The sequence below is a fragment of the Bufo bufo genome, chromosome 8, assembly GCF_905171765.1.
Source record: "Bufo bufo chromosome 8, aBufBuf1.1, whole genome shotgun sequence".
Taxonomy (NCBI): Eukaryota; Metazoa; Chordata; class Amphibia; order Anura; family Bufonidae; genus Bufo; species Bufo bufo.
Window position 1 is genome coordinate 98,499,124 of NC_053396.1, and position 20,340 is coordinate 98,519,463.

The window sequence follows — 20,340 nt, forward strand, 5'->3', positions numbered from 1 at the left end:
AGATCAGTAAGACAAAGGATTATTCACCACGGTTTCTTCCTTCATTTAAGTCAGACTTGATGGGGATCCCAGACGAGCCCCCACATAATGTTAGAGTAACTTCTTAAAAATTAAGTTGTCGGGAAACCAGTAATTCACCAGCTGGAGGACATCAAGCACACACAGAGTTGGTGTACAACAGAGTCCGGGTATCCCCTCTCTCTGCGTTTATTTATTTATAAAGACATAATCACAAAGCCATTCAGATGTTTATGGTATAGAGCACTGATACAGGGTCATAGTGTAATATGTGGAAAAGGTCTGCCTGGCCTTAGCCCCTGGGAACTTAAACAAGTCTTGTAGCCCACCACCCCCTTTACACATCCTGTGTTGGAATGTTCTTAAGGAGTTTGGAAAAGTTTGTTCAAAGACAAGATGGTGTCTGTTACATTAACACTTTATTGGTGTATCTGCTTCCCTTATACCCCAAATGCCCTGGGCATCCTTCTCCATATAGTTGGCAGCTGTTTTAGGATATGCATATATGGATTTATTCACTCAGTATGTCAGCTTAACTGTTTATAATATTTATTTAAAATATTTCATGAACAAAGGGATCACCAACTTCATGCTTCAGTGACAGACACTGAAGTCATCATTCTATTATGTGTGTGTGGATTGCAGATATTTATCAGTTGCAGGCTAACCCCACCCTTCAGCCCCTCAAAAATCCATCCCAAAATCACAGTTTATGAGGATTAAGAGGATAGTCTTAGATCTAGAGACACAACATACAAGGATGAAAGAGATGACATCTAGATTTTTAAGTAGGGGTTATCCTGAGAAGACACTAACTGAGGCCAAAAACTACACTCACCTAAAGAATTATTAGGAACACCTGTTCTATTTCTCATTAATGCAATTATCTAGTCAACCAATCACATGGCAGTTGCTTCAATGCATTTAGGGGTGTGCTCCTGGTCAAGACAATCTCCTGAACTCCAAACTGAATGTCAGAATGGGAAAGAAAGGCGATTTAAGCAATTTTGAGCGTGGCATGGTTGTTGGTGCCAGACAGGCCGGTCTGAGTATTTCACAATCTGCTCAGTTACTGGGATTTTCACGCACAACCATTTCTAGGGTTTACAAAGAATGGTGTGAAAAGGGAAAAACATCCAGTATGCGGCAGTCCTGTGTGCAAAAATGCCTTGTGGATGCTAGAGGTCAGAGGAGAATGGGCCGACTGATTCAAGCTGATAGAAGAGCAACAGTGACTGAAATAACCACTCGTTACAACCGAGGTATGCAGCAAAGCATTTGTGAAGCCACAACACGCACAACCTTGAGGCGGATGGGCTACAACAGCAGAAGACCCCACCGGGTACCACTCATCTCCAAGAGAACATGTATCCATCCTCTGATGGCTACTTCCAGCAGGATAATGCACCATGTCACAAAGCTTGAATCATTTCAAATTGGTTTCTTGAACATGACAATGAGTTCACTGTACTAAAATGGCCCCCACAGTCACCAGATCTCAACCCAATAGAGCATCTTTGGGATGTGGTGGAACGGGAGCTTCGTGCCCTGGATGTGCATCCCTCAAATCTCCATCAACTGCAAGATGCTATCCTATCATTATGGGCCAACATTTCTAAAGAATGCTATCAGCACCTTGTTGAATCAATGCCACGTAGAATTAAGGCAGTTCTGAAGGCAAAAGGGGGTTTAACACTGTATTAGTATGGTGTTCCTAATAATTCTTTAGGTGAGTGTATAGCAGATACAATCTGTCCCCAAAAACAAGAGCAACTGCATAGCCATCGTACATAAATACCATCCTTTTAATTATCACTTTGATAATATTGTACATAAGCACTGGCAGATTTTAGGGAAATCATATCCAACAGTGGAGGAATTTAAAAATCCCACCCCTTATCTGCAATAAGCGTAGTCCTAATTTGAGGGATCAACTAGTACATGCAGATATAGGTACTACAAAAAGAGGACAGATACAGAAAACCTTTACGCATCAAAAATGTGGAATGTTTTCTTATCGCCACTTCATGAAATGCACCAATGTGCAGAAGGGTGAATATTTCTATGATCCACGCACTGGAAAACCTTATAAGATTAAAGGTTACTATACTTGTGACACTACAAATGTAATTTATCTCATAAAGTGCCCTTGTAGTCTATTGTATGTTGGGGAGACAATGCAGATGGTGAAAGATCGCATTAGCAAACACACGTCCACTATACGTAAAAAGAACCTCTTGTTACCTATACCTTTTCATTTTCATACTCAAAAACATTCAATTGCGCAATTGAAATATCAAGTTATAGAGCAGGTTCATCAACCAAGGATCTTAAAAGATCAAGCAGATCTTAAAAGATCTTAAAAGATTATTACTCAAAAGGGAGGCTTTCTGGATCAATACTTTGGATACCTTACAACCCAAAGGCCTGAATAGAGATTATGAAGTTATGTGTTTTTAATTTTAATATGGGATGTATTCTCTTACAGACCACAATATCACAATCATAGTCTGGAGGACTCTCTTTCTTTTCTTTATGATGAACTAGGACCATAGTAAGAAAAATACACTTTGATTATATACTTATGTAATTTCCGGTTTGCTTAATCAATTGATGATGTCATGATCAGGTGATTGTAATTTGTGTCTATAAAATGTTACACAGTGTCATTTACCATCATGCAGTTGAGGAAGGCTGGACGGGCCAAAACACTTCCTTTGATTTTGTCATTTTATTATGAAATAAAGCATACTATATATTGGAAACAAGTACGCCTACTGGGATTATCCTTTTAATTTTGATATGGGGATTACCCTTTCCAGCGCAATGCAAAAATTTCAGCAATCAGGCCACTGTTAAAATTCCAGCATTTATTGCATCATCTTAAAATCCATTAGCCGAACGGAGAGCAAAGCGGTCTACGCTTTTCGACATAAAGTCTTAATCCTGACCGAATGGATTAAGACTTTATTAAGACTCTAGGAACGAGGGATCACCCACAATGCCATGCATGCAGCCAATCAGCAGCAAGCCAGCCAGCCCTTGTGTTGTCACAGCCCTAAAAATAGCCTCAACCATCTTGGATTCTGCCATTTTCCAGTTTACTGAAAGAGATGTGACAGGCGCTAGGGACAGTTTTAGGAAAGACTTTATTCAGCAAAAAAAAAATTTGAAGTTCAGGAAACGATCATTAGAAGTGTAGGGAAAGGATAGGGGGCATTATCCACACTATAAAAGGAGGGTTTAGTAGGGGAGTGTACAGCCTGGGTAATGGGAGCAATTCTATAACCCCTTGGTGCACTAATTGGGGATCCAAATTGATGTTATACTGCTGCTTTTTGGTTTGCACTATATTATAGCTCAGTAATTCCAGCAAACCGTGCTTGTTATTGGTGCTGTGTGATACAGACATTTACGAGGTGCATTAATAGGAACTATACGCACTTCTTATTAGCCGTTCTGCGGTAAATGTACATTGTTTTATAGAGATTTTTTCTGGTGTAGTAATAGGAAAAAAAAGTCCATCCTCTTAGCCGTTCAGCGGTGAACAAACATTGTTTCATAGACATTTTTATGGTGTATTAATAAGAAAAAAAAAAACGTGTTAGCCATTTTGCAGTGAACGTACATTGTTTTATAGACATTTTTGCGATGTATTGATAAGAAAAAAAAAGTACGTCTTATTAGCCGTTCAGCGGTGAACGTACAATGTTTCATAGACATTTTTGCGGTGCATTAATAAGGAAAAAAAAGTACGTGTTAGCCATTTTCCAGCGAACAAACATTGTTTTATAGACATTTTTACTGTGTATTAAGAGAAAAAGTACTTCTAATTAGCCGTTCAGTGGTGAACGTACATTATTTCATAGACATTTTTGTGGTGTATTATTAGGAAAACAAGTACGTATTATTAGCCTTTCAGCGATGAATGTAAGTTGTTTCATAGACATTTTTGCGGTGTATTACCAAGAAAAAAAGTACATCTAATTAGCCGCTCAGCCGTGAACATACATTGTTTCATAGACATTTTTGTGGTGTATAAATAAGGGGAAAAAAAGTATGTCTAATTAGCCGTTCAGCGGTGAACGTACATTGTTTCACAGACATTTTTGTGGTGAATTAGTAAGATAAAAAAGTACGTGTTAGCCGTTTTGCGGTTAACGTACATTGTTTCATAGATATTTTTGTGGTGTATTAATAAGAAAAAAAGGACGTCTAATCAGCCGTTCAGCGGTGAACTTACTTTGTTCTACTGCCATTTTTGGGGTGTATTAATTTGCTTTTAATTTAATTATTTTATTTTACAGTATGTTAGACAGACAAATGACAGGCCCTTCAAAGGGAACGGGCAGTGGGCAAAATGTTTCTAGCAGCATAAGAAGGGGGGGGAAAGCAAAAGTCGCAGCCAGAGGCCTGAGCTCCCAGTTTCATCTAGCGGCCATGTCCTGACCTTCAACCCAGCTTGAATGGTTGACAAGGTCTTCGAATTCGTCGCAAGTGACATCAGACCCCCCAGCCAAGGATCGTGGGTTCCTATGACACAACGCTTAGTTGGCATGGCCCGGGAGCAGGCCCTGTGCCCTCACCTGTCCTTAACCTGCCTCTGTAATTTTCTGTTCCCTCAGAGCAACAAGTATTATCTGCCGTAGGCTCGACTCTACTTTTCAGCGAGGACGAGCTACTAGAAGACAGTCAGCAACTACTGCCCAGCCAAGATCTGGAGGAGACATCCGCCACCTCCTCCGGTAGGCGGGCAAGTAGTAATGATGAGAGGCGCGTGGGAGCTGATGTTGCGAGCGGTCAGGCTCCTGGCCCTGAGACTGTTGAGGGAGACATCAGTGACGTGCAGACAGTAGCGGATGATGATGATGTAGCCGATCGCACTTGGGAGCCGGGTGAAGAAAGGGCTTCATCATCATCAGGAGAAGGTGGCAGCTTGCAGGTGAGGCAGTGGCTGAGCCAGCAGGGTGGTAGCATGGCCATGAGTCATCAGTGTGGCAGAAGTGCGAGGTCAGGAGCCAAACATGCCCGGGATAGCCCGCTCTTTGCAGGAGCCTACCTGACTGGAAAGCAGTGGTGCAGGGGTTTACGAAGGCAGCAGTAGCAGGCAGTTAGCCCGGAGTGTTGGGGGAAAATGCCAATGTTGGCACCATGGCCCTGCGTCAACACATGCACCATAAAGTGGCCTGGGAGAACCGTGGTACTAATGTAGTGGTCCAGGCTGCCGCACCCCCCACCCCTTTTCCTGCAGCCAAGGCTCCACCACCTCAGCCGAAGGGAGCTGTCTGTCTTTCCCATCATCTACTGAACGTGCTCTTGGCCAAGTTCCTGGGGCTGCAGTCCCTCCCTTTCCAAGTGGTGGACTCTGCACCTTTCAGAGAACTGATGGCTTGAACCGAGCTGAGGTGTAAAGTCCTAAGCCGTCATTTCTTTGCGAAAAAAGACAGTACCAGCCCTGCACATCTATGTTGAACAGAAAGTGGGCCAGTCCTTGAGCCTGTCGGTGTCCGCCAAAGTGCACGGCAGCGCCGACAAGTGGAGCTGTAACTACGATCAAGGACAATATATGTCCTTTACGACCCACTGGGTAAATGTGGTTCCTGCCCAGCCACACCACCAACTTGACCAGATGACACCGCTGCCGCCTCCACTTTCTCACGCTGTTTGTCCTGCGACAATGTCCGCCTCTGCCTCCTCATCCTGCACGGTGTCCTCAGCCCGCACTGCAGGGACAATTCAGTGTTCATCCAGCATACCACATGTGCAGGGCACGGCGGGGTGACGCTGTTCTGCACCTAGTTTGCCTGGGCGAACGGAGTCACACAGGGGAGGAACTGCTCTGCGTCCTTTATCAAGAAATCGAAACCTGGCTGTCTCCTCAACAACTCGAAATCGGAAACCGTGGTCACTAACAACGGGAAGAACATGTTGTCCGAGCTGCGTCAAGGAGGTCTGAGCCATGCATCCTGCACGGCATAAGTGTTCAATCTGATTGTAAAGAGGTTCCTGAAGTCTTCCACCAATCTGCAAGACATCCTGAAAATGGCCTGGAAATTGTGCATGCACTTCAGACACTCTTACACTGCAAAGCACAGCCTCCTTAAGCTGCAAAAGCAGAATGGCATTTCTCAACATCGGCTGATGTTGGAACTCCACCCTCCATATGTTGGACTGACTATATGAACAAAGAAAGGCCATAAACTATTTATTGATGATACAGGCAGACAGAGGTACTCCCCTGTGTAACTTCGATGTTAGCCAGTGGCAGCTCATGCGTGACACCTGCCGTTTGCTCAGGCCCTTTGAGGAGGTCACTTTATTTGTCAGTCGCCAGGACTACAGGATGAACGTCATTCCACTACTTCATGTCCTGGAACAGATGCTGCTAAATCTGGCCGGCCAGGGGACAGGAGATGTGGCGACTACATCTCACGGCCACATGAGCCCTGTGGGGGCTCAACTAGAGGAGGAGGAGGAGGACATTCGAACACAAGCAATGCATAGATAAATGGGTGGTTTTTCTACACAGGTGACAGGAGAGGAGGAGCAGTAGCAGCCGGAGGAGCTACAGGGCGATGAGGAAGACGAGGCAGATGACCCAGACACACCGTAGCAGTATGCAGTGGAGATAGAGGCAGGGAGTCCCTACGAGTCACTTGCGCAAATGTCCCAATGACTGCTCAGTTGCTCAATTGTCACCATTTGGCAGAGGATGACTATTGGCTCTCCACCATGTTAGACCCTCGCTACCAGTCCAAAATGGGGGCCTTTTTTACACCCGCTGAAAAGGAGGACAAACTGAACTACTATCGAAACATCAGTTGCCTGCTGCCTATGTGTGCCATCGCCTATCCTCATGCAGATCTGACTGGGGGTCCCTCTGCGCTCACGTTCCACTGCCATGTCTGCTGGGGGAGGGGGCAGGAGCAGTACCAGCAATTTAAGCCTAGAGTCGCTGATGAGCAGTTTTCTTCACCCGCCTAGTGAAGAAACAACTCACCAGCAGCAGCTAGACATGAAGCAGAAGCTGAACCAGCAGGTTGTGGCATACTTGGACCCTGAAAACCCAACATCGAAGATGCCCTGGACTACTGGGCAGCCAAACTCGATTTGTGTCCGCAACTGGCCGAGTTTGCCCTGGACAAGCTTTCCTGTGTGGCATCAGAGCGGGTGTTTAGTATGGCTGGGGCCATAGTTCCCCCAAGGAGAACTCGCCTGTCTCTCCAAAATGTGGAGAAACTAACCTTTGTGAAGATGAATCAGGCGTGGATCAGCCAGGATTTCCACACACCAGTGCCTGATGCATCAGACTAGATCATTCATGGTGCCACACCTAAACTTTGTCAAAAGAGACCAATTTCTTCTGGCTACCTGCTTCTGCTGCTGCCACCCGCCTGATGCCACACACCTGCTGCCAGGTGCTCCTACTGCCACCCACCATCTTCAGCTGGTACTGGAATTGCCCCCCACCTCACCACTCTGTCACTGGGCCACTCTGTAGTCTCCTCATGCTGCTGCTACCTGACCACTCTGTGGTCTCCTCATGCTGCTGCTACCTCACCACTCTGTCACTGGGCCACTCTGTGGTCTATTCATGCTGCTTCTACCTCAACACTATGTGGTCTCCCCATGATGCTGCCACCTCACCACTCTGTGGTTTTCTCATGCTGCTGCCACCTCACCACTCTTTGGTCTCCTCATGCTGCTGCCACCTCACTACTCTGTCACTGGGCCACTCTGTGGTCTCCTCATTCTGCTGCTACATCACCACTCTGTGGTCCCCTCATGCTGCTGCCACCTCACCACTCTGTCATTGGGCCACTCTGTGGTCTCCTCATGCTGCTGCCACCTCACCACTCTGTGGTCTCATGCTGCTGCCACCTCTCCACTCTGTGGTCTCCTCATGCTGCCGACACCTCACCACTTTGTCACTGGGCCACTCTGTAGTCTCCTCATGCTGCTGCCAACTCAACACTCTGTGGTGTCTCCATGCTGCTGCCAACGCAACACTCTGTGGTCTCCTCATGCTTCTGCCACCTCACCACTCTGTAACTGGACCACTCTGTTGACGACTTATGCGATTCCTCATGTGATTCCTCATGCGAGTCCCACCCTCACCACTCTGTGACTGGGCCACTGTGTTGATGACACATGCAATTCCTCATACGATTCCCACCCTCAACACTCTGTGACTGGCCCACTGTATTGACGATTTATGCGATTCCTCATGCGATTACTCGTGCAATTCCCACCCTCGCCAGTCTGTGACTGGGCCACTGTGTTGATGACTCGTGCGATTCTTAATGAGATTCCCACCCTCACCACTCTGTGACTTTGTTGACAACTCATGTGATTCCTCATGCGATTTCCAACCTCACCCCTCTGTGACTGAGCCACTGTGTTGACTCCTCATGCTGTTGCCACCTCATTGTTTATAAGGCTGAAAAAAGACATCTGTCCATCTAGTTCAGACTGTTATCCTGCAAGTTGATCCAGAGGAAGGCATAGAACCCCTGTGAGGTAGAAGCCAATTTTCCTCACTTTAGGGGGAAAAAAATCCTTCCCGACTCCAATCAGGCAATCAGAAAAACTCCCTGGATCAACAACCTATCTCTAGTAGCTATAACCTGTAATATTATTACACTCCAGAAATACATCCAGGCCCCTCTTGAACTCTTTTATGGAATTAACCATCACCACCTCCTCAGGCAGAGAGTTCCATAGTCTCACTACTCTTACCATAAAGAATCTTCTTTCCTCCAGACGCGGAGGATGTCCCCTTGTCACAGTCACAGTTCTGGGGATAAATAGATGATGGGAGAGATCTCTGTACTGACCCATGATATATTTATACATAGTTATTAGATCTCCCATCAGTGGTATTTTTTTCTCAAGTGAATAACCCTAATTTTGATAATCTTTTAGGGTACTGTAGTCCAACCATTCCAGGTATTACTTTAGTTGCCCTCCTCTGAATCCTTTCCAGCTCTGCTATGCCTGCCTTTTTCACAGGAGCCCAGAACTGTACACAGTACTCCATGTATGGTCTGACTAGTGATCTGTAAATTAGTAGGACTATGTTCTCATCACAGGCATCTATGCCCCTTTTGATGCAACCCATTATCTTATTGGCCTTGGCAGCAGCTGCCTGACACTGGTTTCGACAGCTTAGTTTGTTGTTCACTAAAATTCCTAGGTCCTTTTCCATGTCAGTGTTACCCAGTGTTTTACCATTTAGTATGTACTGGTGACTTGCATTATTCCTTCCCATGTGCATAACCTTACATTTGTCAGTGTTAAACCTCATCTGCCACTTCTCTGCCCAAGCTTCCAATCTATCCAGATCCATCTGTAGCAGTATACTGTCCTCTTCCGTGTCAATTACTTTACACAGTTTAGTGTCATCTGCAAAAATTGATATTTTACTGTGCAAGCCTTCTACAAGATCATTAATAAATATATCGAAGAGAATAAGGCCCAATACTGACCCCTGAGGTACCCCACTAGTGACAGTGACCCAATCTCAGTGTGTACCGTTAATAACCACCCTCTGTTTTCTATCACTGAGCCAGTTACTTACCCTCATTCAGACATTTTCTCCCAGTCCAAGCATTCTCATTTTATATACTAACCTTTTATGTGGTACAGTGTCAAATGCTTTGAAGAAGTCCAGATATACGACATCCATTGATTCGCCGCTGTCAAGTCTAGAACTTAGCTGCTCATAGAAACTGATTAAATTAGTTTGACATGACCGATCCCTCATGAAGCCATGGTGATATGGTGTTATTTGCTTATTTTCATTGAGGTACTCCAAGATAGCATCGCTTAGAAAACCTTCAAACAGTTTACCTACGACAGATGCTAAACTTACCGGCCTATAGTTTCCGGGCTCTGTTTTTGGACCCTTTTTGTATATTGGCACCACATTTGCTATGCGCTAATCCTGTGGAACACTCCCTGTCAGTATAGAGTCCTTAAATATCAGAAATAAGGGTCTGGCTATGACATTACTTAATTTTCTTAGAATACGGGGGTGTATGCCATCCGGTCCTGGTGATTTGTTTATTTTAATCTTTTTAAGACGCAGCTGTACTTCTTCCTGGGTCACACAGGGCACTTTTAATGGGGAATTTACTTTTACATTCTGCATTTCATCTGACAGTTTATTTTCTTCAGTAAATACAGTGGAGAAAAAAATATTTAATAGCTTTGCTTTCTCCTCTTCGCTCTCTGCAACTCCCCCCTCATTACTCTGTAGAGGGCCAACACCTTCAGATTTTTACTTTTTACCATTTATATAATTGAAGAACATTTTAGGGTTAGTTTTGCTCTCTTTGGCAATTAATCTCTCGATCTCTAGTTAGGCTGCTTTTATTTGTTTTTTACATATTCAATTTTTTTCTTATATTTTTTCAGTGCTTCCTCGCTACCCTCCTGTTTTAGTCATTTAAATGCTTTCTTTTTGTCATTTATTGCTTTCTTTATAGTTCTATTTATCCACATTGTTGTTTTTTTTTTGTTCCTTAATCTTTTAACCCATAAAGGTATGTTCCTCTCACAATTAGATTTTAGGATGCTTTTAAAAATATCCCATTTTGTGGCTGTATTTTTGTTTTTGAGGATTTTGTCCCAGTTAGTTAGGCCTATGGCCTCTCTTAATAGGCTAAATTTAGCTTTTTTGAAGTTTGGTATTTTTGTTTTTCACTGAAGAAACACTCTTTTCAATGATAATTGGAAGGTTATTACATTATGGTCACTATTTCCCAGGTGTCCCCCGACCTGCACATCTGTTGTTCTGTCAGGTCTATTGGTTAATAATAAGTCCAGTATGGCTGTCCCTCTAGTCGGGTCCTGAACCAGTTAGGAAAGGTAATTGTCTTTGGTTATTGCCAAGAACCTGTTTCCTTTATGAGATGGTACTAAAGTGCTACTGGACCATGGGAGTCTAGAGAATGTGTGGACACAATGCGCAAGATCACAACCAGATGACGAATAAGATGAGGTTTATTTGAAGGCAACGTGTTTCGGGGTTCGAAGGACCACTTTATCAAGTCTAAAAAATATAACACATAAAACATATAGAGCAGGACATACCTATATACTGTATGTGTATACATACACATGTGTGCCAAGAGCGAACCAATAAAAATGGTAATAAAAAATGGTAAAGTAAGAATATTCTAGAGAACTTTGTATAATAAAAGGATGAGATGAATAAATGATGTGAAATAAAAATAAATATTTAAATGGTTAATTATTCCACAATTGATACACGATAAAGACATAATTAATATATAGCCAGAGTGGCTATATGGGGATATAAAAAATATAAATAAATATAATGGTGTGTGTATTATTAATAAAAACTAGGAGGCTATCCAGATAAGAGGTGTAATATATATATATATATATATATATATATATATATATATACAGTACAGACCAAAAGTTTGGACACACCTTCTCATTCAAAGAGTTTTCTTTATTTTCATGACTATGAAAATTGTAGATTCACACTGAAGGCATCAAAACTATGAATTAACACATGTGGAATTATATACATAACAAACAAGTGTGAAACAACTGAAAATATGTCATATTCTAGGTTCTTCAAAGTAGCCACCTTTTGCTTTGATTACTGCTTTGCACAATCTTGGCATTCTCTTGATGAGCTTCAAGAGGTAGTCCCCTGAAATGGTTTTCACTTCACAGGTGTACCCTGTCAGGTTTAATAAGTGGGATTTCGTGCCTTATAAATGGGGTTGGGACCATCAGTTGCGTTGAGGAGAAGTCAGGTGGATACACAGCTGGTAGTCCTACTGAATAGACTGTTAGAATTTGTATTATGGCAAGAAAAAAGCAGCTAAGTAAAGAAAAACGAGTGGCCATCATTACTTTAAGAAATAAAGGTCAGTCAGTCAGCCGAAAAATTGGGAAAACTTTGAAAGTAAGGGCTATTTAACCATGAAGGAGAGTGATGGGTTGCTGCGCCAGATGACCTGGCCTCCACAGTCACCGGACCTGAACCCAATCGAGATGGTTTGGGGTGAGCTGGACCACAGAGTGAAGGCAAAAGGGCCAACAAGTGCTAAGCATCTCTGGGAACTCCTTCAAGACTGTTAGAAGACCATTTCAGGGGACTACCTCTTGAAGCTCATCAAGAGAATGCCAAGATTGTGCAAAGCAGTATTCAAAGCAAAAGGTGGCTACTTTGAAGAACCTAGAATATGACATATTTTCAGTTGTTTCACACTTGTTTGTTATGTATATAATTCCACATGTGTTAATTCATCCAGTGTCCTAAGAAGGTCCTCTCTGTCAAGGCTCCTAAGGCAAGGCAACCTAAAGATCAGGTACACCCTGAATTTTCTAAATGTAAGCTTTTGGTACCCATTACGATTTCTCTTGGAGTAGACAAATGGCCGGGTAAGGCCTTTATTGATTCTGGCTCAGCGGCTAGCTTTATTGACTCTGAGTATGCTGTAAGATTGGGTATTCCTATGTTTGCCTTACCAACTCCTATCCATGTCATGGCTATTGATGCTACTCCTCTTATTGGTGGTACGGTGAGCTCATGTACCTTGGAGATTTCTCTAACCGTGGGTGTGTGCCACTCAGAGAGATGTTCCCTTTTAGTCCTGGAGAACCTACCGGCTGAGGTGGTACTAGGGTTGCCTTGGCTCCGACTACATAACCCCACTATAGATTGGTCCAATGGGGAGTTGGTGAGATGGGGGCCTAAGTGTGACTCGTGCTTGTCCGTGGTACAGGCTGGGGTCTCAGTAAAGTCTGATACCTTACCCACTGTTGTTAGGGAATATTCTGATGTATTCTCATCACCAACCCCGGAGGTTCTACCCCCCCATAGACCTTATGATTGTACCATAGAGCTAGTAGAGGGGGCCAAGTTTCCTAAGGGGCGAATTTATAATCTTTCTAAGCCCGAACGCAAGGCCATGGAAGATTATATTAAGGAGAGCCTTGGTAAAGGGCATATTAGACCTTCTGTCTCTCCTATGGGGGCGGGGTTTTTCTTCGTTAAGAAAAAAGATGGTGGTCTTAGGCCATGTATCGATTACCGGAGATTAAATAAAATCACTGTCCAGAATAGATACTCCCTCCCATTGATTCCGGATTTATTTAATAAGGTTTCTGGGGGCAACCAGCTTTTCCAAAATTGACCTGAAAGGGTTCATATAATCTAATCCGAATCAAGGAGGGAGACGAATGGAAGACGGCGTTCAATACTCCGGTAGGACACTTTGAATATCTGGTGATGCCTTTTGGACTCAGCAATGCCCCAGCTGTGTTCCAAAACTTCATGAATGACATTCTTAGGGAGTTCTTAGGTAAATTTGTTATTGTCTATCTTGACGACATTTTGATATTCTCTCCTGACTTCGAATCCCATGTGTCTCATGTTAAACAAGTATTAGATGTGTTGAGGGAGAATCAGCTATCCGCTAAACAAGAGAAATGTGTCTTTGGTGTACAGGAGATTCTGTTTCTAGGGCATGTTCTGACTCCTCACACCTTCAAGATGGATCCTGGTAAGGTACTAGCAATTAAGGAATGGGTAAGACCTTCATCCTTAAAGGCCTTACAACGGTTCCTAGGTTTCGCCAATTACTATCGTAAATTTATTATGAATTTTTCCGTAATTGCTAAACCGTTGACCGACCTTACTAAAAAAGGGGCGGATTTGGAGAATTGGTCTACTGAGGCTATTTCTTCATTTGAAAAATTAAAAAAGGCATTCAGTAGCGCTTCCATTCTGATCCAGCCTGATCAGGAGAGACCTTTTATTGTGGAGGTGGATGCGTCCGAGGACGGCGCAGGAGCAGTCCTTTCACAAGGTCCTGCTACCCTCACTAACCTGAGACCATGTGCCTTCTTCTCCAGGAAATTCTCTCCCACGGAGAGAAACTACGACATAGGGAATAGGGAGCTGCTGGCCATTAAATGGGCATTTGAGGAGTGGAGGCATTTTCTGGAGGGGGCAAGGCATTGTGTAACTGTTGTCACTGACCATAAAAACCTTATGTTTCTCGAGTCTGCTAAGAGGTTGAATCCCCGTCAAGCCAGATGGGCTCTGTTTTTTACTCGTTTTGATTTTTCCATTACGTTCAGGCCGGGAAGTAAAAATGTGAAGGCGGACGCATTATCTCGGAGCTTCCATGCTTTTCAACCTACTGAGGTACCACCTGAATCCATCCTACCAGCAAAAATCTTCATAGCAGCTCTTACCCAGGATATCTCGGCTCGCATTAGGTCTGAACAACATCTGGCACCGGTATCCACCCCAACAGATAAGTTGTTTGTTCCCGTACAATTTCGTCTCCAGCTGTTGGGTGAGTGTCACGATTCTACCTTTTGTGGACATCCGGGTGTTGAGGGCACTAAGGATCTGGTTTCTAGATCTTATTGGTGGCCCACTCTAACTAGGGATGTCAAGTCCTACGTGTCAGCCTGTGAGGTTTGTGCCAGGTCCAAGACACCTAGGACTCGCCCTGCTGGTAACCTACGACCCCTACCCATTCCCAGTAGACCCTGGTCCCATATCTCGATGGACTTTATAACTGACCTCCCGCTGGCCAAGGGTAAGACTGTAGTTTGGGTAGTGGTCGATAGGTTTAGCAAGAGGGTCCATTTCATTCCCCTGTCTAAACTCCCGAATGCCAAAACTCTGGCGTCTATTTTTGTGAAAGAAATTGTTCGATTGCATGGTATCCCGGAAAATATTGTTTCTGACAGGGGTGTGCAGTTTGTGTCCAAATTCTGGAGGGCCTTCTGTCAAAAATGTAAAATTTCATTGTCTTTTTCCTCTGCCTACCACCCTGAGAGTAATGGGCAGACTGAACGCCTTAATCATTCTGTGGAACAATTCTTGAGGTTGTATGTTGCTGATGACCAGCAATTATGGGTGAAATTTCTTCCATTGGCTGAATTTGCTTTGAATAACAGTGTCAATTCTTCTGCTAGGGTTTCACCTTTCTTTTGTAACCATGGTTTCAATCCCCGTTTTCATTCTGGGTCATCCGTCTCCTCCTCTAACCCTGAGGTGGATAGGCTCTCCTCTGAACTATGCACAGTTTGGGCCCGGGTTCAATCGAACTTAGAAAAGGCTCAAAGTTCTCAGAAACTCAAGGCCGATAGGAGATGTTCAAGGGGGGTAAATTTTCAGGTTGGGGATAAGGTATGGTTGTCCTCCAAGAATCTCTCTCTTAAGGTAGATTCTAAAAAGTTTGCTCCTCATTTTATTGGACCATATAAGATCACGGAGGTGATTAACCCGGTATAATTTAGGTTGGAGCTGCCCGAGTCATTCCACATTCATAATGTGTTCCATAAATCTCTACTTAAAAAATATTTTGAACCGGTAGTACCATCGAAAGCCTCGCCTCCGCCGGTTCTTGTTAATGATGCTGTCGAGTATGTGGTGTCTAAAATAGTGGATGTCAGGAAGGTGCGTAATTCCTTGCAGTACCTGATTCACTGGAAGGGGTATGGACCTGAAGAGAGATCTTGGGTACCTGCCAGGGAGGTTCATGCTCCTAGACTTGTTCGAAAATTTCATTTAGAACACCCTAAAAGGCCATCGCCTGAGGTCTTGGGTCCGGTGGCCCTTCGTAAAAGGGGGGTACTGTAACAGGGTTCCGAAGGTGCACTCGGTCCCCCATTAGCCGCAGACCTGCTGCTTAGCTTCGGGAGCGAGGATCTGTGTTTGACCTCGTTCCCAGGGCGGCTTTACTAGCTGGGTGGCTCCCTGCTCCTAAGTCTGCCTTGAGCGCCGAGCTGATCACTCGGTGCTCGACTGGTTGGTCTGTCGGTCATGTGACGCTGGCCACGTCACATGAACCTCACTCCCCACTATAAGTACAGGCAGCCTGCTGGCCACAGGTTGCCTGTTAATTTAGGTTCCACCTGTGGTTTTGTCTTTCCTGGCGTACTTACCTCCTGCTGAATTCCTGACGAATTTCTGCCTGCTCCTTGTGTACTTTGCTGCTCTCCTGGTATTCTGACCCCGGCCTCCTCCTGACGATCCTCTGCTGACTCCTTTAGAACGACATGACTCTCCTGGTATTTATGACCCCGGCTTCTCCTGACAATTCTCTGCTTCCTCCATTTGTACTTTGTAGCTTTCCTGGTATTGACTCGGTCCATTCTCGTTCTGTTGTTTGTCTGTCTGTCATCCCTGCACTTAGTCCAAGCTAGGGATTGCCGTCCAGTTGTTCCCTGTCATTAGGACTCACGAGGCAAGTAGGCAGGGCCAGGGGTAAGGGTGGAGCGCAGTGGTCACTTCCCTCCCCCCTGTGTGTGTGTGTGTACACGACCGTTACAGCCGGTCTGTTACTGGTATCTTCTCTCTGGGCTCCCGACAAGTTGTTAAGGAGTAGGACCTTTCCCACTCAGCCAATCAGTGGCTGCAGCTGTGTCACGTGTCAGGCTAGTAATTTCCTGCTGAGCCAATCACTGGACTGACACGTGACACAGCTGTGGCCACTGATTAGCTGAGTGGGAAAGGTCCTACTCCTTAACAACTTGTCCGGAGCCCAGAGAGAAGATATCAGGACCACACAGAGGAGAAGGGGAGCTGCTGCAGACAGGGCCAGGTAAGCATAATGTTTTTTACATATTAATAGAGGGGAGAAATTTGACATGGGGGAGGGGGAGAAATGTGACATGGGGGGAATGTGACATGGGGGGTGAAATGTGACATGGGGGTGAAATGTGTCACGGAGGGGGTGAAATGTGACATGGGGGGGTGAAATGTGACGAGGGGGAGAGGGAGAAATGTGACATGGGGGTGAAATATGACATGAGGGGGTGAAATGTGACATGAGGGGGTGAAATGTGACATGGGGGGTGAAATGTGACATGGAGGTGGAGAAATGTGACATGGGGGGTGCAATGTGACATGGGGGAAATGTGACACAACGGAGGTGATGTAAAAAGGAGGGGGTGATGTGACATGGAGGGGGAGAAATGTCACATTTCTCCCCCTTCCGTGTCACATTTCTCCCCTTCCGTGTCACATTTCTCCCCCTTCCGTGTCACATTTCTCCCCCATTCCGTGTCACATTTCTCCCCCATTCCGTGTCACATTTCTCCCCCTTCCGTGTCACATTTCTCTCCCTCCTGTCTCACATTTCTCCCCCTCCCATGTCACATTTCTTCCCCTCCTGTCACACATATCTCCCCTTCCCGTGTCACATTTCTCCCCTTCCCGTGTCACATTTCTCCCCCTCCCATGTCACATTTCTTCCCCTCCTGTCACACATTTCTCCCCCTCCTGTGTCACATTTCTCCCCTTCCCATGTCACATTTCTCCCCTTCCCGTGTCACATTTCTCCCCTTCCCGTGTCACATTTCTCCCCCTACCGTGTCACATTTCTCCCCCTCCTTGTCACATTTCTCCCCCTACTTGTCACATTTCTCCCCCTCCTTGTCACATTTCTCCCCCCTCCGTGTCACATTTCTCCCCCCTCCGTGTCACATTTCTCCCCCCTCCATGTCACATTTCTCCCCCCTCCATGTTACATCACCCCCTCCATGTTACATCACCCCCTCCATGTTACATCACTCCCACCGAGTTCTGGTGGTGGTGGTGGTGGGGGCGCCAAAATGTAGCTTCGCTTGTGTTGGCAAACACATAGCCTTCATGCTAACCGACGCAAAAATTTAAACAGCAACCCCACCATGCCAACATGACCTAACCTCTTCACTTCTGCCAGAGGTGTAACTTGACCAGTATGCACTTTCTATAACATTGGTATCTTCTTATGGGGCACAAGGGTCTTTGGGCCCCGTCAGGCATCTGGACCCGGTAGCGACTGCAACCTCTGCACCCCCTATAGCTATGCCTCTGCTAGTTATTATTATTGATGAGTATATATGGAGTTACAGTGGAACAAAGAGAAATAGCTATTACATATAGAGAGATTTATACCAGGGGCGGGCTGGGACGGGGGGCAGGGAGGCAATTGTTCCCCAGGCCGCCCTAAAGTATGTTAAAAACGGCCGCCCGCTGAGCACCAGAGGACCAGGAAGTTGTGAAATGACTTGCGCACCGCCGGTCTGTTCCTGGTATCTTCTCTCTGGGCTCCGGACAAGTTGTTAAGGAGTAGGACCTTTCCCACTCAGCCAATCAGTGGCTGCAGCTGTGTCACGTGTCAGGCTAGTGATTTCCTGCTGAGCCAATCACTGGACTGACACGTGACACAGCTGTGGCCACTGATTAGCTGAGTGGGAAAGGTCCTACTACTTAACAACTTGTCCGGAGCCCAGAGAGAAGATATCAGGACCACACAGAGGAGAAGGGGAGCTGCTGCAGACAGGGCCAGGTAAGCATAATGTTTTTTACACATTAATAGAGGGGAGAAATGTGACATGGGGGAGGGGGAGAAATTTGACATGGGGGGGTAATTTGACATGGCTGGTGAAATGTGACATGGGGGTGAAATGTGACATGGGGGTGAAATGTGACGAGGGGGAGGGGGAGAAATGTGACATGGGGGTGAAATGTGACGTGGAGGGGGTGAAATGTCACATGGAGGGGGAGAAATGTCACATGGGGGGTGCAATGTGACATGGGGGGAAATGTAACAACGGAGGTGATGTAAAAAGGAGGGGGTGATGTGACATGGAGGGGGAGAAATGTCACATTTCTCCCCCCTCTGTCACATTTCTCCCCCTTCCGTGTCACATTTCTCCCCCTTCTGTGTCACATTTCTCCCCCTTCCGTGTCACATTTCTCCCCCTTCCGTGTCACATTTCTCCCCCTTCGTGTCATATTTCTCCCCCTTCCGTGTCATATTTCTCCCCCATTCCGTGTCACATTTCTCCCCCATTCCATGTCACATTTCTCCCCCATTCCATGTCACATTTCTCCCCCATTCTGTGTCACATTTCTCCCCCATTCCGTGTCACATTTCTCCCCCTTCCGTGTCACATTTCTCTCCCTCCTGTGTCACATTTCTCCCCCTCCCATGTCACATTTCTTCCCTTCCCATGTCACATTTCTCCCCTTCCTGTGTCACATTTCTCCCCTTCCTGTGTCACATTTCTCCCCTTCCCGTGTCACATTTCTCCCCTTCCCGTGTCACATTTCTCCCCTTCCCGTGTCACATTTCTCCCCTTCCCGTGTCACATTTCTCCCCTTCCCGTGTCACATTTCTCCCCCTACCGTGTTACATTTCTCCCCCTACCGTGTTACATTTCTCCCCCTACCGTGTCACATTTCTCCCCCCTACCGTGTCACATTTCTCCCCCCTCCGTGTCACATTTCTCCCCCCTCCGTGTCACATTTCTCCCCCCTCCGTGTCACATTTCTCCCCCCTCCATGTCACATTTCTCCCCCCTCCATGTTACATCACCCCCTCCATGTTACATCACCCCCACTGAGTTCTGGTGGTGGTGGTGGTGGGGGCGCCAAAATGTAGCTTCGCTTGTGTTGGCAAAAATCCTGCCACTGGCCCTGGCTGTCAGCTGTGCAGGGCTGTGCACAGGCGTAAGGCGCTCTGTGATGTCACGCTGTGCGCAGTCTTCACAGCACAGCCGACAGCAGGAGGATGCAGATCGCGTTGGAGGAGAGGAGCTGCGGCGTCCAGGAGCCAGAAGGGTAAGTGTTTTTATTTTATTTTATATTTATGAGGCTGATGGACACTTCTGGGGGCAGATGAGAGGCACTGGGGGCTGATGGCTAGGCTGCTGGGGGCTGAGAAGCTATTGGGGGCTGATGGAGAGGCTGCTGGGGACTGAGAAGCTACTGGGGACTGATGGAGAGGCTGCTGGGGACTGAGAAGCTACTGGGGACTGATGGAGAGGCTGCTGGGGGAGAATTATTACTACTAGGAGGTATTATGCGGAGCTTTACTACTACTGGGGGGCTATGAGGAACATGATTACTAGTATGGGCACTATAGGGGCGTTATTACTACTAAGTGTGCTCTGGCAGAGAATTATTTCTATTGGTGGGATTTTGGGGAGCACTGTTACTTTGGGGGGCACCCTGGCACAGTATCAGCTTAGCACAATTATTTTTGGGGGAAATTATCTTTATACTATTAGTGTCTGGGTGCAGTTATTTTTTAGAGCGCTGTGTGACAATAATTGTTGAAGGGGTATTTCCAGGGGGACTGTTTCTGCAGTATAGTATTGGGGGTGGCAGGAAAGGGTGTTCAGAAGATGCTGGAAATGTGGGAAACTAATGTCTGTTTGTTAATCTCTGCAGAGACGGGAGATGGCTGAAAAATCATCATGGCGGTCTGGTCTGAATGGAGAAGATAAAGAAAGAGAACGTCTACAACAAAGGTGACA